The 17,664-nt window shown below is 38.8% G+C and overlaps 1 protein-coding gene and 1 pseudogene across 3 annotated transcripts in view; one reads left to right on the forward strand and one right to left on the reverse strand.

Annotated features, from left to right (window-relative positions):
- Window positions 1–17,664, forward strand: part of EFR3A (EFR3 homolog A) — a 163,400-nt gene that overhangs the window by 11,707 nt on the left and 134,029 nt on the right. The window contains exon 1 of one of the 3 annotated variants that reach the window (XM_077167681.1): window positions 4,112–4,877. The exons of the other annotated variants lie outside the window; for them this stretch is intronic. The gene's annotated coding sequence lies outside the window, so the exon portion shown is untranslated. Of the gene's footprint in view, window positions 1–4,111; window positions 4,878–17,664 lie in introns of those variants that run through there. 3 annotated transcript variants of the gene reach the window in all.
- LOC143689061 (small ribosomal subunit protein eS27 pseudogene) lies at window positions 6,611–6,901 on the reverse strand (annotated as a pseudogene).

The raw sequence follows: 17,664 nt of genomic DNA on the forward strand, positions 1-17,664 counted from the left end.
TCACACCTATAACTGAGTGTGTCACAACTCCGTGGAAACAATCTAGTCAAATCCAAAATTGGATCAGGATTAAAATATGCCTTTTCTGGGGTGTATAGTAGTTTCAAATCCACACATGTGGTATGCCCACATCTGGCCATCTTTGTTGATGTCTTTCTTGATTTTTATCCTCTTTGGATAGGTCATCACTTCCTGTTTCATTGGCTGCCTTGTAATCCTTTGATGCTCACTGTACATTTAATATTTTGTTTTCTCTTGTGTTGTTGTTTTAGTTGTTTGTACATTTAAAATTTTAATGTGTTAATTCTGAAATTTAGTCCCTGAGCTGTCTGTTTCTTGAGTTTTTATCGAGCTGGTGTTATGAGAGAGATTTCCTTGAATGCCAGGAGCTTACAAATACAAACAAACCAATGCTGAAAACACCTTTCATAGTATTTGCACGTTGGCTTTTGTATTTGCTGACCTTGTTCTTCAGAGAAGGCCACTAGCAAGCATTCACCTGGGACAAGACACCAGCTTCTAAAAGACGGAGAGGAACTTGTACTTTGCATTAGCCTCAGATTGACCTTGATTGGGGGCTGAACTCTGCATGGTTAAAGTGCACACAGACATTTCATATAATTCCAAATACAAAAGCTTGATAAAGATTTGGGGGAGAATTGATTGAATTTTCTTAATAAGGAAAGGTTAATTAAAAGTTGATAGCAATTTTGAACTGTCAGATTACCAAAGAGTTTTTAACCATAACATGCAAAGGTCATGAAGTACAGTAGAAAAGGCAGAAGTTAAATTAGAAGTTTAAAACCTTCAAAACTTTTTTTGAAGGTTATTTGGCAGTTTATTTTGAAGTGCTTTAATAATGTTTATTAATAACAACTGACCCAGTTATTTCACTTTTGGAAATCTATCCTTAAGAAATGATTAAAACCGTAGACAAAGATTTCTGCACTTTGATATCTGTCTCAGTAATAGTTGTAAAATAGTGAAAACCCAGGAACTTCAATATCCAATAATAGGAAAGTGATAGAATTAAATATAGAACATCTTTACAATGAAATATCACAGTCATTAAAAATGATATTGGGCGGGCCACGGTGGCTCAGCAGGCAAGAATACTTGCTGCCATGCCAGAGGACCCGGGTTCGATTCCCGGTGCCTGCCCATGTTAACAACAACAACAAAAAATGATATTGATGAAGGTGTTTTATTTTGTCGGTGAATTTTTTAATGACAGGGAACATACTTTTCAAAAATGTTGGGTGAAGAACAGAATATCTGACCAGATGCCAAAATGTATGTGGGAGGAAGGAACCACAACCATCAGTTAACTGGAGCTGGCATTATGGATTTTTAACATTTTCTTCTCTATAATATGTGTTTTCCAGTTTTTCTACAACTAGCATACATTGTACAATCAGAAAAAGATGTTTAAAATGTTTTCTACAGCTTTAACATTTCTCAAGTTTTTCATAATTTTTTAGTTTTCCAAAAAAATGAAATGAAACATGCAAGTATTGCTCTGAACTGGCCTTCCTTTTGCCTGTAAAAAGGAATTTTGAGTAAACAATCAAATATGTTTCCACAATATACTGGCTCAGGAAAAACAGTGCATTTGCTGTCTGATTGTTATCATATGCTAGTAACTGTAAAATTTTGTGAATGACTTTAAGTAATAGTTGATAGATTAAATTGCTCCAGAATAGGAAATATTTTTTCTTACTACTGGCATTTTCTTTTTGAAAGAAGGAAGAAATAATGTTTGCTTTCTTAAATGATGGTTTCAGTCATAAAAGCCTGTACAGTTGGGATGAGTTATATTTATATGTGGATTCAGTTTATTGGAGCTTGTAGGTGTTTTGTTTTTTTTTTTTTTGGTATGATTGTGCATTGTGGAATGAACACAATTCTAGGCAAATATGATCACAAATGAAGGTTGGCAATTCCTCCTATGATTAATATGTTAAACCTGTCATAATTCTGTCATCATTTATATTTTATCAGATTCATTCAGTTCTTGCAATGTACCAACTCTTGTGCAGATTCAGAAGCAAACAGGAGCTAACATTATTTTTCCTCTTTTCATGTAGGGGATTGTATTCTTCATTTTGCATATTTATTTATTGCTTTCTAACTATATGTTATTAAATAGTGTGATTCTAATTTTTATTAAAGAAGGATCCACTGCTCAGGATTTTTTCCTTGAGTTTGCTGTGTCCTAAAATTAGACATTAACCTTTTACTCTACAGTCTTCGAGAGGAGTTCTGTCTCTCTAAGTGTCATAATTTTGTTTTCATTTTTAGTCCCTGAGTTATTCACCCGTGCCCTTTTCTTTTTATTACCTGAACTCCAGGATATTTCTGCTGCAGTAGTTTTCTGAATAATGCTAAGTGCTCTTCACACCCTTGCTATTTAATTGGCTTTTTTGAACAGCTGTCTTGGCACTTTGCTGCAAAGTTCTCTGGGCTTTGATTGCACTTAACTTTAAATGGATCTCACTCCTGCTGGGCAGAGAAAATGAAATGTATACTGTCCAAGTTTACCATTGTCAGTTTCTAGGACCTTGTAAACTTTGCAGAAGTGCTGTGCCAGGACTTAAGGATTGTCCTGGAAATTTTCAGATACAGCCCATGTATGATTTCTGACTTATTTGTTTTATCATCTCAGTTAAAAGTAATTTTTACCAGCTATTTCATCTGTTTAGTTGGGAAAAGATCATTCCTTTCAGGGATATGCAGATAAAATAGAATTTATGTGATTGTGCTTTAGAGGTAGAAAGTCTATGAAAATGTTCTTAAAATCAGCATATTTTCTGGATTTGTGGATACTTGATTCTTGGGTTATTATCCCTCTGTCTCCTATACTAGGTGATAGTATATAGCATCGTTATAGTAAGTAGCATCTGCAGAGGGGAGGTCATTCCATGCAAATACATAAAACTGCTAGAATTTGGGGTGTAAGTTCCTATAGATTCTACTATTCTCTTAGCTGGGCTGGAATATGTGAATTTCAGAGGTCTGGTTTCTTCTTTGTTTTGAAGCCCAGGTGAGAAACAGATTTAAGTGGCTTGTCTGCTCCCTATCACCTTTTCCTTGATTCCATCCTGGTTTCTTGCTTGGTCTTTCAAGGATGGGAGCATCTTCAGGAAGTTGTTCCAGCTTTGTCTCACTGTGCCACATTATTAAATGGAACAGTTCGTGTCCAAGGGAGTTATGGAAGGAAGATATATGTCTGCCCCAGTTCATCTGTCTATATTACTTTTGCAATAACTTTGTTCACTGGCATAGGGCCCTTATTGTTAGTTCCTGATGATTTCATGTTGTTCATGATGCACATTGGAGGTAGTACAAAGGTAATTTGAGCTGCTTTCAGAACCAGTTTTCAAAATGTTTTCCATGGAAGAACGAGTAATGGGAACCCTTGTTAGCAGATGTAGGTTCTACATAGATTTTACTAAGGAAATGTTGGTCACTTTAAAAAATTTTGAAATTTATAGTTTTATACCATAAGATATGCCCTGAACAAGAATATATGATGCTTTAGAATTAAAAGCTTTGAAACTTACAGGCAAAAACCAGAGCCTCGTAGCTGATGGTGCCTCTAGTCCTTACAGGACTGGAGATTTTATAACCTCTCCTTGTTGTCATTTCAGTCGTAGGCACTGTCAATATGTTCTTGGAGTTGCAAATGTTCTGTTTCAATCTTTGTTATTTCCCTGTTGGATCTTGTTCTAGTTTGCTAGCTGCTGGAATTCAACATACCAGGAATGGAATGACTTTTAAAAAGGGAAATTTAATAGGTTGCTAGTACACAGTTCTAAGGCTGAGAAAATATCCCAGTTAAAGCAAGTCTTAGAAATATCCAGTCTAAGGCATCCAGGGAAAGATACCTTGATTCAAGAAGGCCAATAAATTTCAGGGTTTCTCTCTCAAGTGAGAAGGCACATGGCGAACACAGTCAGAGTTTTTCTCTCATCTGGAAAGGCACGTGGTGAACATGGTCAGGGTTTCTCTCTTATCTGGAAGGGCACATGGCAAACATGGCATCATCTGCTAGCTTTCTTTCCTGGCTTCCTGTTTCATGAAGCTCTCTGGGAGGCGTTTTCCTTCTTCATCTCCGAAGGTCGCTGGCTGGTAGACTCTGCTTCTCGGGGCTATGTCATTCTGCTCTGCTCTCTCTGAATCTCTTTCATTCTCCAAAATGTTTCCTCTTTTATAGAACCCCAGAAACTTATCAAGACCCACCCAAATGGGTGGAGACATGTCATCACCCAATCCAGCTTAACAACCACTCTTGATTAAATCATATCTCCAGGGAGATGATCTGATTACAGTTTCAAACATACAGTATTGAATAGGATTATTTTGCCTTTATGAAATGGGATTTAGATTAAAACATGGCTTTTCTAGGGTCCATACATATTTATTGGAGTCCTATAAAAGAGGAAATATTTTGGAGAATGAGAGATTCAGAGAGAGCAAAATGATGTAGTCATAAGATGCAGAGAGTCCACGAGCCAGCAACCTTTGGAGATGAAGAAGGAAAACACCTCCCGGGGAGCTTCATGAAACCAGAAGCCAGGAGAGAAAACTAGCAGATGATGACACCGTATTCACCATGTGCCCTTCCAGAATTATCCAGGAAAGATTTGTGGAAACTCTTTATGTCTGATGGTCATGATTCAACACTACTGCATAGAAAGCCGACGAGAGTGCTGTGGGACCTGTATAAACAGAGCCGCTGCCAGTCTGGACTGAGGGGTTCAGAGAAGGGACACATTGGAGGAAAAGTAACTTCAGAGGCAAAACCATGGAGGCTGAGGTCTGAAGTCAAGAAGCCTCGGGCCAGGAGAGCGGACCCACCCAAGCCCGTGGAGAGGGTGAGTTTGCCCCAAAGGCAGAGGATGGGCCTTCCACCTGGTTGTAGTGGAAGAGTCATGCCGCCTCAGGCCTTGGAGAGGGTGAAGCACATTCCTTGGGGTTTGGGGAGAGCCTGGCTGCCACCACATGAAGGGGTTGAGTGTGTGCCCCGGAGATGGCAGAAAGCCCGGGTGCAGCCCTGATGCTTGGAGAGGGTGGAGCTGAGAAAAAGGTGGTCTCCCCAATGTCCCCCAAGGTTGTATTTGGAGAGAGGCAGGCTTCTGCGCAGGCCCTTGAAAGCAGGCCCTTGAAAAGGGTGGGACTGCCGCTTTCTAAAGCCCTGAGGATAAGTGACTCTCAGACTTTGAAATCTAATGGACTTTGCCCTGCAGGTTTTCGAAACTGCATGGGTCCGGTGACTCCTATGTTCCTTCCTCCCTATGGAAATGTGTATATGAATGTTCCTCCTTTGTTTATTGGCAGCAAATAACTTGTTATGAGTTTTCAAAGGTCCAGAGCAAATGGAGAGACTTTTGCCTTAGGACAGACCATGCCTGTAACTGACTTGATGAGATTTTATACTGTCTTTAATTTTGAACTTCATTTGTATTGCTACTGAGAGGTTTAAGGGTTTCTGATATTGTTATGAAATTAATGTATTTTGTATATGGGAAAAACATGTCTTTTTTAGGGGTCAGAGGGTGGAATGTGCTGGTTTGAAAGGAAGTATGCCCCCTAAGAAAAGCCGTGTTTTAATATAAATCCCATTTCATGAAGGTAGAATAATCTCTATTCAATACTGTATGGTTGAAACTGTGATCAGATCATCTCCCTGGATGATGTGATTTAGTCAAGAGTAGTTGTTAAACTGGATTAAGGGAACGACATGTCTCCACCCATTTGGGTGGGTCTTGATTGGTTTATTGGAGTCCTATAAAAGAGGAAATATTTTGGAGAATGAGAGATTCAGAGAGAGCAGAGAATGCTGCAGCATCACAAAGCAGAGAGTCCACCAGCCAGGGACTTTTGGTGATGAAGAAGGAAAACACCTCCCGGGGAGCTTCATGAAACTGGAAGCCAGGAGAGAAAGCTAGTAGACGACACCGTGTCTGCCCTGTGCCCTTCCAGCTGAGAGAGAAGCCCTGACTGTGTTCGCCATGTGCCTTCTCGCTTGAGAGAGAAGCGCTGAACATCATCGGCCTTCTTGAACCAAGGTATCTTTCCCTGGACGGATGCCTTAGATTGGACATTTCTATGGACTTGTTTTAATTGGGACATTTTCTTGGCCTTAGAACTGTAAACTAGCAACTCATTAAATTCCCCCTTTTAAAAGCCATTCTGTTTCTGGTATATTGCATTCCGGCAGCTAGCAAACTAGAACACCCAGTTTATAGGAAAGGTGTATAAACTTCTGTGACACAGAGAAGGAAATATCAATCAGCATAAGAATGGTGATGAGGGAGTTCAGAGGAGAAACTGTACAGCAAACTGAAAGAGGAGGGCTAGGAGAGAAGATGGAAACATGACTTCATAAGTTTCAATGACTTAAAAAATACTCAGAAATAGTGATCACAGGAGATGTGCTGTTTTAAGGAATGTGTTTGAGGTGAGTCATGCAAGGGAAAATAACCAGCAGGCAGTTAAAATGAGACATTGACAGTGGGGAGGTAAGAGAGACTTAAAGTCTGCATATATGTAGATTTGGAAATTAAGTATTTTATTCAGTATACATATTAATATTATTTTTTTTTGTATTCAAAATGTTTATTGGGATGGTGCCCCCACTCATCTTGCTTCATAGTGCTTTTAGTGCTGCTTCCTTCTGAAGGCGCATCCTCCTGTAAGCCTTGCTTTTCCCCCAGTAGGCTTGCAGAGAGCATCCTAAGAATGTGTTGTCTGCATGGCTAAAGACTGTGGTGATTTTATAGCACCCTGGGCATTTCACATCCATGAAGTAGGAATTGACTCTGTGTACCAGGTGCTTCTTCTTATATTTCCTCTTCTCTTCTGGAGAGGGATGAAGGAGGTCCTTTGTGAGACACATGTTCTTGCAGGGAGGTCGTCTTTTTTTTTCCAGACTCTAACTGGAAAGGCTCAGTCGTATTTTTAAACACCCATTATGTGTCATTATTATGCTAGACCCTGAGGTTACAACAAGACGGACATCATCCCTGTTGTCATGAATCCTAGCCTAGTGGGATAGAGGGATGCTGAGCAAGCAATTACTGACCAGAGAGAGCTTTCTGAGGGCATGTACCTGTTTCCTTTACTACTCTTGTCATAGCTTTTGTTACAGTGCCTGACACATAGTGGACTCTCGTTGTACTGGCAGACTGGATTAAAGAACTGTAATAGACGTTACTAAAGGAGAAACATAGGTTGCTATGGAAATATAAAGAGGTTGGAGGGAGACCAGTTAGAGATTATTAAAATGCAGTGTTCTGAGTGGTCTTGGATGGTGGAAGTGGGATGGATTTCAGTGGACAAATCTGAACACTGTTGAGGAAGTACAATTGGTAGAATTAATTGGATGTAAGGGTTGAGGGAAAAGGAGTCAGGAGTTACTCCCAGGTATCAGGGTTGACCATTCAGGTGAATGATTATGCTCTGGTTTGGTAAGGGGTCTTTTAGAAAGAGGAGTAGTTTGCGGGAAATTGAGATGGAAGATGAGTTCATTTTAGGGTGTGGTGCATGTGAGGTGCTTTAGGGACATTCAAGTGGCATTTGTAGGAATGACAATGAATGTGATTACTACAGAGAGAAAAGAATGAATGCAGATCTTCAGGGAACATGTCCATTTAAGGATGGAATGGGCCAGAAGAATCAAAGAAGGGGCAGTGGGACATTATTTAAATAAATGCCGCAGCAACAAATGTTTGTGTGGTAAGAACTGTGTAAGACCCAAATGACAGTCCATTTATTTATAGTAGTATTTGACATATTCTAGTATAGCAAGAAAAGAAAAAAAAAAACCCCAAATGGTCTCTTACTGTTTGATCTGATGCTATCTATCATAATAATGGTACTTTACAATCTTAGGGAAAAATATTTTTAGAGCTTTGAAACTCAAAGACAATTGTGTCTTAGTCATGGTTTGTACTGTACTGATAGGTAAGATGTCCTTAAATATGTTATTATTGTTTCCTAGCTGGGGGAAGAGAGTACCAAAATACAGTTGGATGAGAGGTTGTAAACCTGTTCTGAATTCCTGAATAGATGTGCCTAATTGTGCAGTTTTCAGGTAGAAATTAATTAGGGCAGCCCTGCATCTTTTATCTCAAATCATATGAAACTGGACTCTTAACAACTTTTCATTCCATTGTCATCTTGTTTAAATCTCATCATAGTGTGTGTTTGTGAAAAGCTCATACTTGCTGGTGGCAATACAATGCTTAGCTAAACTTGCTGGGGAATTGCTTTCTTTCCAAGAAATGAGGGGCATTTAGACACTTGTGCTGTTATCTGAGAGCATTTTGAGTTTTCAGTATTCTCCTTTACACAGCTAATACTGCCCTCCCTTTCCTCTCTATCTTTTTGTTTCTGTGTATGTACTCTTTTTAGCAACATAGAAATATCGCCACTCTTTGTTGAGCTTGCACTGATAGAATGCAGCAACATGCTGATTTTCAGCAAAGGGTTGAAAAAATCTAAAAGCCCTTGGGAAGGGATGAAATGACACACATTATAATTGTCTTTTGACTGATGTGTACTTGTCAGTTTGGCGGTTGATCCAAACATTCTTGATTTTTTATTTAAAATTGCACTGTGATTAAACCTTACTAAACTTTCTTCTTGTATTTGGTGTAGAAATGAGATCATTTTCTGTTGATCCTTTTTACTTTTCAAAAGTCATCTAAGTTTCTTTTTATTGTTGCAGTAATAAAATGAATAGTACAATTAAATGCAGAGTTCCATATTCTTTGAATATAATGCAATGGAAAGTCACTTTTTTTTCACGCTATCCCTAATAATAAACCTCGCCTTTAAGGAAAAGTTAGTAATGCATTGAAATCCTAGGTATCAACAGATTTGGCTTATGACCCCATTAAAAAATTTTAATTTAGAAAGAATTTTTCTTAACTAACTTTAAAAATGCCTTCCTATCGTTTTCTATTCTTTTCTTTTTCTTTTGCACGGGTACACCAGGAATTGAATCCAGGTCTCCAGCATGGCAGGTGAGAACTCTGCCTGCTGAGCCATTGTGGCCCACTCCTTCCTGTAGTTTTGAAAACATAAAAATCAATTATTTGTGTATATCACCTGTGACTACACTATGTTTTTATAATAAATGAAAATAGTAAATACAAATTTAAATTAGTCTTTATATTACCAAAATCATATGGAATGAACACAGATTGTTTAGAGTTTCTGTTTTAATTGGAAATTTTGGGAGAGTATATCATGCATTGAACTCTGAATGTTTAAATTAGTAGAGTAATCTTTCTTTATTAAAATTTTTACTTAAGTAGGCCTACTCAACAAGTCCTATGTTATATTTTGCTATCTTCACACTCTGGATAGAGAAAAAATACTTAAAATATACATTCTATTTAGAAACACAATTAGATTGCTGCCTATCTTTTTGGTTGCTGCTTAATCAGAAAATTCAGTCATCCCAATTCAAATGAAAATCTTTAACATATGGCATAGAAACTGTGGGTGTTATGAAATCTATAAGAAGAATCAATGCTGTTGGTGTATTAAATTTTCTAAAAATAGTTTTGGAAGTTGGAAACACCCCCACAGACTTAACACTTTGGTTATTCTATGACTATGGAGGAAATAAAAATGTATTGTGTTAAAATTTAAGTAGTTGAATTTTAAAGTTAGTTTGAATTTTGCCTGAAATAATTCATATCCTACTTATAAAATATTTAGAGGATTTTTAATAGAAAATATTCCACAGTAATATAGTTAACTGAGAGAGATCCGTGTCATTGCCTATAGTACCTATAATAGATTCTATTTTTTTGAAGAGGATGTTGCCTGTGTGAGCTTGAGTGAGCTTGGGCAATTTACGAGCCAGTTTCCTGTGCTAGTTTCCTCATTTGTTAAAAAGAAAAAGACTATAGGAAGGCATTTTTTAAGTTAAGAAAAATCCTATCTAAATCAAAATTTTTTAATGGTGTCATAAACCAAATCTGTTGCCACCTAGGATTTCAATGCATTACTAACGTTTCCTTAAAGGAAAGGTTTGTTGTTAGGGATAGCATGAAAAAAAGTGACTTTCCATTGCATTATATTCAAAGAATCTGGAAATCTGTATTTTTACAGATTTCATAGTATTAAATGAGATGCTTAGTACCTAGAGCAATGCAGAACACTCACAAAGAATTACTGAAGATGGCAGCATAGTGAGGTGTGGAATTTAATCCATCCTCCAGAGCAGCTAGTAAATAGCCAGGAACTGTAGGGAACAACTGTTGAGGGGACACACATCATATAGTAGTCGAGAATGGGTAGAACAGCTGAGAACCCACACAAAACTGTAAGTCTCCCAAGCTGCAGAGGCTGATGCGCTTCCTTCATGGACATGGCAGGCTGGTTCCCCAGAGGGTAAAGGAAGCAGATTTTACTAGTAGCAAGAATTAGCTCAGCTGACTTCTAGTTGCAGAATTGATTAGCAAGTTGTGACTGCTGAAAACAGACCCTGAGCACGGATAAACCTGGAGTAAGCATTAAAAGAACCAGGGGTTTTTGTCCCTGCAGAGAGTTGGAGGGGGGGGGACTGATAGAAAGAACAAACAGACTTTTTGAGTTGGAAAGCTCAAAATATTGGGAAAGGACTAGACCTCAAAAAAAGGAGGCACAGAGCTTGGGGATACATAGAGCCACATACCAGCTCCAGCTCTTGACTGCCAAACTCAGAGAATGGGGGTCCTACTCTGAATAGGCACTTTTTTTTTTTTTAACCTCTTAACAGCTCATTAGATAGAGTTGCCTGCACTCTCACGCTCTAGCACTGCTCCAGGCAAGGGCAGAATTAAAGCATGTCTTAGAAACAAAGTAATTAGGTGGATGGGAACTATTCTCTAAAGGGCTGAGCTTCCCCAAGAAAAGTGGGCTAGCACCCAGGTCAAGTGGAGACCCTTCTTCAGAGAATTCAGGCCTCAAGGGCTAGAAAACAAAAGCAACCTGAGCCCACCTACTACCTCACACTCAGTCTCAACTACAAAACTGGCAGGAACAGGCTGCTGAAATTAAAGGCACTGCATCACTTTACACTGGTAGGAAGCCATGGGCAGACAAGCATAGTGTGCTAGACAGAATAGGAAAAGTAGGCCTAGAGGCTTTGTAGGAAAGTCTGACAACCTGCTGGGTCTCGCCCTCTGGGAAATTTGATTAAAGCTGCTATCTCCTCTTAGACATGGGCCTGTCTGGTCTGGGGAAATCTGACTGGGGTTGATCATATGTGGGGAGACCCTCCTCAAAAGTAAAAGGATCCATATAGGCAGGGCAAGAAACAAAAAAGCAAGAGCTGAAAAATTCTCATCATTTAAACAGAACCTATGCTAGAGGTCTAGAATAAGTTGAATCGAATGCTAAAGAACAGATAGAGAACAAAGTCATCCAGCAAGAAAACTCTAGGTAAAAGAGTGAAAACAACCTCCAGAATAAATTAATTAAGGAAATCAAATGACCAGACATCAGCAAAAAATGACAAGTCATACTAGGAAAATAGACAATATGACCCAGTCAAAGGAATAAACCAACATCTCAAATGAGATACAGAAGTTGAAATACCTAATTCAGGATGTTAGAACAGACATGTAAAATCTCATCAAAAATCTAATCAATAGGTTGAGAGAGGATATAAAGAAGACATTGGGTGAACATAAAGAAGAGCTCAAAAGATTGATAAAACAAATTGCAGAACTATGGGAATGAAAGGCAAAATAGAAGTGATGAGGAAAAAAAATAATAGACACCTACAACAAGAGATTTGAAGTGGCAGAAGAATGCATTAGGGAAATAGAGGACAGGATATCTGAAATCTGACACAAAAGGAACTATAGGGAAAAGAAAGGAAATACATGAGTAGTGTCTCAGGGAATTGAATGACAACGTGAAGAACATAAATATACATGTTATGGATGTCCCAGAAGATAAAGAGAAGAGAAAAGAAGCAGAAAGACTAATAGAAGAGATAATCACTGAAGATTTTCCGTCTCTTATGAAAGGCATGAAATTGTAGGTCCAAGAAATGCAGCATACTCCAAACAGAATAGACCTACTCCAAGACACAGAACAGATGGTCAAATGTCAAAGACAAAGAATTTTGAAAGCAGCAAGAGAAAAACAATCCATCACATACAAAGAAGCTTGGTAAGAGTATGTGTGGAACTCGCAACAGATAACATGGAGGTGAGAAGGCAGTGGTATGATATAAAGATTCTAAAAGAAAAACTGCCAACCAAGAATTCTATACCCAGCAAAACTGTCCTTCCAAAATGAGGGGGAGATTAAAATATTTTCAGAGAAATGGTCACTGAGAGAATTTGTGACTAAGGGAGTGGCTCTACTAAGAAATGCTTAAGGGGGAACTACAGGCAGATAGGAAAAGACAGGAGAGAGAAGTCTGGAGAAGAGTGTAGAAATGAGGACTCCCAGTAAAGTTAAAGAGGAAAAATAGATATGCTGTGTAAAATCCGAAAGAGAAGACGGTAGAATAAAGTACTGCCTCTATAGTAATAACATTAACTATTAATGGATTAAACTCTCCAGTCAAAAGACATAGACTAGCAGAATGGATTAAAAATAAACAGGAACCATCTATATGTGTCTAAAGGAGACTCAGTTTAGACCCAAGGACAAAAATAGATTGAAAGTGTAAGGTTTGAAAGAGATAGTTCACGCAAACAACAATCAGAAAAGAGCAGGGGCCGCTATACTAATATCTGCCAAATTAGACTTCAAAATGTAAAACAATTAAGAGACTCAAAGAAGGACATTATACATTAATAAAAGGAAAAATTCAACAAGAAAACATAATAACTGTAAATATTTGTGCACCGGGCCAGAGTGCTCCAAAACACATGAGGAAAACACTGACAACACTGAAGGGAGAAGTAGACACCTCTAACATAATAGTTGGAGATGTCAATTCCCTGATCTCATCAATGGATAAAGCACCAATCTATCAATAAGGAAACAGATTTTGAATAATATGGTTAACAAACTAGACTTAGCAGACATTTTTAGAAGATTTCAGCTCATGTCAGCAGGATACACATTTTTCTCAAGTACTCATGGGTCATTTTCAAGGATGAACCATATGCTGAGTCACAAAAGCAAGTTTCAATAAATTAAAAAAGATTTAGACTATACAGAATACTTTCTTGGATCATAATGGGTTGAAGTGCCTACCACAGGCATAGGTACAAAGTTCACAAATATATGGGGGCTAAACAACACACTTTTTTTTTTACTTTTTTAAATTAATAAACCAGTCAACATACAACACAAACATTCTTAACGTATAAACATTACATACTTTGTGTGCAATCAGTGGCTCACAATATCATCATATAGTTGTATATTCCTCACTATGATCATTTCTCAAAACATTTACATCACTCTCGAAAAAGAAATAAAAAGAAAAAGGAAAAAGCTCATAAAACCATACCCATTACCCCTCCCTTTCATTGACCACTAGTACTTCCCTCTACCCAATCTGTTTTAACATTTATTCTCCCTATTGTTTATTTGTAATCCATATTTTTTACTCATTTATCCATACCATAGATAAAAAAGCATCAGAACAAGGTGTTTGCAATCACACAGTCACTTGTGAAAGCTATATCATTATACAATCATCGTAAAGAAACATGACTACTGGAACACAGCTCTATAGTTTCAGGCACTTTCCTGTAGCCTCTCTAATACAACTTAAAGTAAAAAGAGGTTATCTCTGTAACGTGTAAGAATAGCCTCCAGGATAACTTCTCGACTCTATTTGAAATCTCTCAGCCACTGACACTTTATTTTGTCTCATTTCTCTCTTCCCTGTTTCAGTTGAAAAGGCTTTCTCAATCCCTTGGTGCTGAGTCCCAGCTCATTCTAGGATTTCTGTCCCATGTTGCCAGGGAGGTTTGCACCCCTGGGCATCATGTCCCATGTAGAGAAGGGGAGGGCAGTGAATATGCTTGCCATGTTGGCTAAGAGGTTGCCGACATCTGAACAACAAAAGAGGTTCTCTGGAGGTGATTCTTCGACCTAATTTTAAGTAGGTTTAGCCTATCCTTTGCAGGAATAAGTTTCATATGAACAGTCCCAAGATTGAGGGCTTGGCCTATTGATTTTGTTGTCCTCACTGCTTGCAAGATTATCAGGCCTTCTCCAAATGGGGAAGTTGAATTTTCCCTCTTTCTCACCATTCCTCCAAGGGGACTCTGCAAATACTTTTTTTCATCCACTTAAACAACACAATCTTAAACAACCTGTGGGTCAAGGCAGAAATTACAAGAGAAATATGAATATCTCGAGGCTAATGAAAATGAAAACACAGCATATCAGAATTTATGGGATGCAGCAAAGGCATTGCTAAGGGAAATTTACTGCCATAAATGCTATATTGAAAAAGAAGAAAGAGCAAAAATCAAGGAATTAAGTGTTCACCTGGAAGAGCTAGAAAAAGAAAAGCAAACTCCAAAGCAGATGAAAGGGAAGAAGTGATGAAGATTGGAATATTAGAGTAATTTCATTTAGCAATAAATGAAATTGGGAATAAAAACAATAGAGAAAATCAACAATACAGAAGTTGGTTCTTAGAAAAAAAAATCAGTAAAATTGATGGACCCTTAGCTAAGCTGACCGAAAAAATAGAAGGAAAGAGGGTTCAAATAAATAAGTAATGGGAGGCAGGGAGGGGCCAAGATGGCAACTTAGTAAGGTGCGCGCGTTTTAGTTCGTCCTCCAGAGCAACTACTGAATAACCAGAAACAGTACAGAACAGCTCCCAGAGCCACGACAGAGACCGGACACACAGCGTACCCCAGTCTGGACCAGCTGGACCGGTTGCGAGTCTCCGGAACTGTGAGTTCCCTGAGCCGCGCACAGTTCCCCAAGCCGCGGCGGCCGGCGCCCCTCCCACACAGGTGGCTTCCCGGACCGGCTGCGAATTTCTGGAACAGTGAGTTTCCCAAGCCGCGGCGACCGGCGCCTCTTCCCCACAGGCGGCTTCCCGGAGGGAAAGGAAAGAGTCTCCAACATTAGCAGGGACTGAGTCCAACCAAACACCAATAGTGGCATTAATAAACAAATTCTGACTACTAAAAATAGGCCCCCAGCTCAGGCGAAACTGATCAAGGCGGAAGTCTATTGGGCTAACTGAAAAAGAGGAAAGGGGACGAAACAGAGCCTTCTGCGGTTGTTTCTACGGAGGCTTGGTTGCCTCTGGATTCAGCGCCGGGATTACACAGGCTACAACTGCCCCAAACGCAGAAACAGGCTGCTTTCAGGGCTGTCTCCCACCTGAACCTTCCCCACGGGAGGGGTATAACGCAACTCCAGTGGAATCCCTCTCTCAAGGAATTCAGATCCCAGGGCTTCGCAGTTTGAAGCCATTAAAACCAGCCTGCAACCTTTCATCTGTCTCCACCACGCCCCCAGCAGGGAGAGCCTTCCAAAGTTAAAGGAGTCACAGCATCTTTTGCTGGTGGGACCCTCAGACAGACAAGTGCCACATACTGGGCAGGATAAGAAAAACAGAGCCCAGAGACTTCACAGGAAAATCTTTCAACCTGCTGGGTCTCACACTAAGGGAAAACTGACGGAGGTGATTCCTCTCCCCCGAAAGGAGGCCAGCTTAGTCCGGGAAAACCCGGCTGGAGTCTGTAATACCTATGTAGACCCTCCTAAGGGTAGGGAGGGAAAAGGCACCTTACAAGCAGGACAAGAAACAAGAAAATAAGAACTGAAAATTTACCCTCTGTTAAACAAAACTTAAGCTAGAGGCCCAGAAAAAGCTGAACTGAAGGTCAATGAACAGATAGACAACAAACTCATCTACCAAGAAAACCGTAGGTGAGATAAGTGAAAGCAATCTCCAGAATAAACTAATTAAGGTAATTAAATGTCCAGACGCCAGCAAAAATAACAAATCACACCAGGAAAATTGAAGAGATGACCCAGTCAAAGGAACAAACCAATAGTTCAAATGAGATACAGGAGCTAAGACAACTAATTCTGAATATACGAACAGAAATGGAAAACCTCTTCAAAAACCAAATCAATAAATTGAGGGAGGACATGAAGAAGGCAAGGAATGAACAAAAAGAAGAAATGGAAAGTCTGAAAAAACAAATCACAGAACTTATGGGAATGAAAGATACAGTAAAAGAGATGAAATAAACAATGGAAACCTACAATGGTAGATTTCAAGAGACAGAGGTTAGAATTAGTGAGCTGGAGGATGGAACATCTGAAATCCAAAAAGAAACAGAAACTATAGGGAAAAGAATGGAAAAATTTGAGCAGGGGATCAGGGAATTGAATGATAATATGAAGCGCACAAATATACGTGTTGTGGGTGTCCCAGAAGAAGAAAAGGGAACAGGAGGAGAAAAACTAATGGAAGAAATTATCACTGAAAATTTCCCAACTCTTATGAAAGACCTAAAATTACAGATCCAAGAAGTGCAGCGCATCCCAAAGAGAATAGATCCAAATAGACATTCTCCAAGACACCCACTAGTCAGAATGTCAGAGGTCAAAGAGAAAGAAAGGATCTTGAAAGCAGCAAGAGAAAAGCAATGCATCACATATAAGGGAAACCCAATAAGACTATGTGTAGATTTCTCAGCAGAAACCATGGAGGCGAGAAGACAGTGGGATGATATATTTAAATTACTAAGAGAAAAACTGCCAACCAAGAATTCTATACCCAGCAAAATTGTCCTTTAAAAATGAGGGAGAAATTAAAACATTTTCAGACAAAAAAATCACTGAGAGAATTTATGACCAAGAGACCAGCTCTGCAAGAAATACTAAAGGGAGCACTAGAGACAGATACAAAAACACAAAAGAAAGAGGTGTGGGAAAAGAGTGTAGAAAGAAGGAAAATTAGATATGGCATGTAAAATCCAAACGGCAAAATGGTAGAAGAAAGTACTACCCATACAGTAATAACACTAAACGTTAATGGACTGAACTCCCAATCAAAAGATATAGACTGGCAGAATGGATTAAAAAACAGGATCCTTCTATATGCTGTCTACAGGAAACAAATCTTAGACCCAAAGATAAACATAGGTTGAAAGTGAAAGGTTGGGAAAAGATATTTCATGCAAATAACAACCAGAAAAGAGCAGGAGTAGCTATACTAATATCCAACAAATTAGACTTCAAATGTAAAACAGTTAAAAGAGACAAAGAAGGATACTATCTACTAATAAAAGGAACAATTCAACAAGAAGACATAACAATCATAAATATTTATGCACCGAACCAGAATGCCCCAAAATACGTGAGGCAAACACTGCAAACACTGAAAACGGAAATAGACACATCTACCATAATAGTTGGAGACTTCAATTCCCCATTCTCATCAATGGGCAGAACATCTAGACAGAGGATCAATAAAGAAACAGAGAATTTGAATATTACAATAAATGAGCTAGACTTAACAGACATTTATAGGACATTACACCCCACAACAGCAGGATACACCTTTTTCTCAAGTGCTCATGGATCATTCTCAAAGATAGACCATATGCTGGGTCACAAAGCAAGTCTCAACAAATTTAAAAACATTGAAATCATACACAACACTTTCTCAGATCATAAAGGAGTGAAGTTGGAAATCAA

This window comes from Tamandua tetradactyla, chromosome 6, assembly GCF_023851605.1.
Source record: "Tamandua tetradactyla isolate mTamTet1 chromosome 6, mTamTet1.pri, whole genome shotgun sequence".
Taxonomy (NCBI): Eukaryota; Metazoa; Chordata; class Mammalia; order Pilosa; family Myrmecophagidae; genus Tamandua; species Tamandua tetradactyla.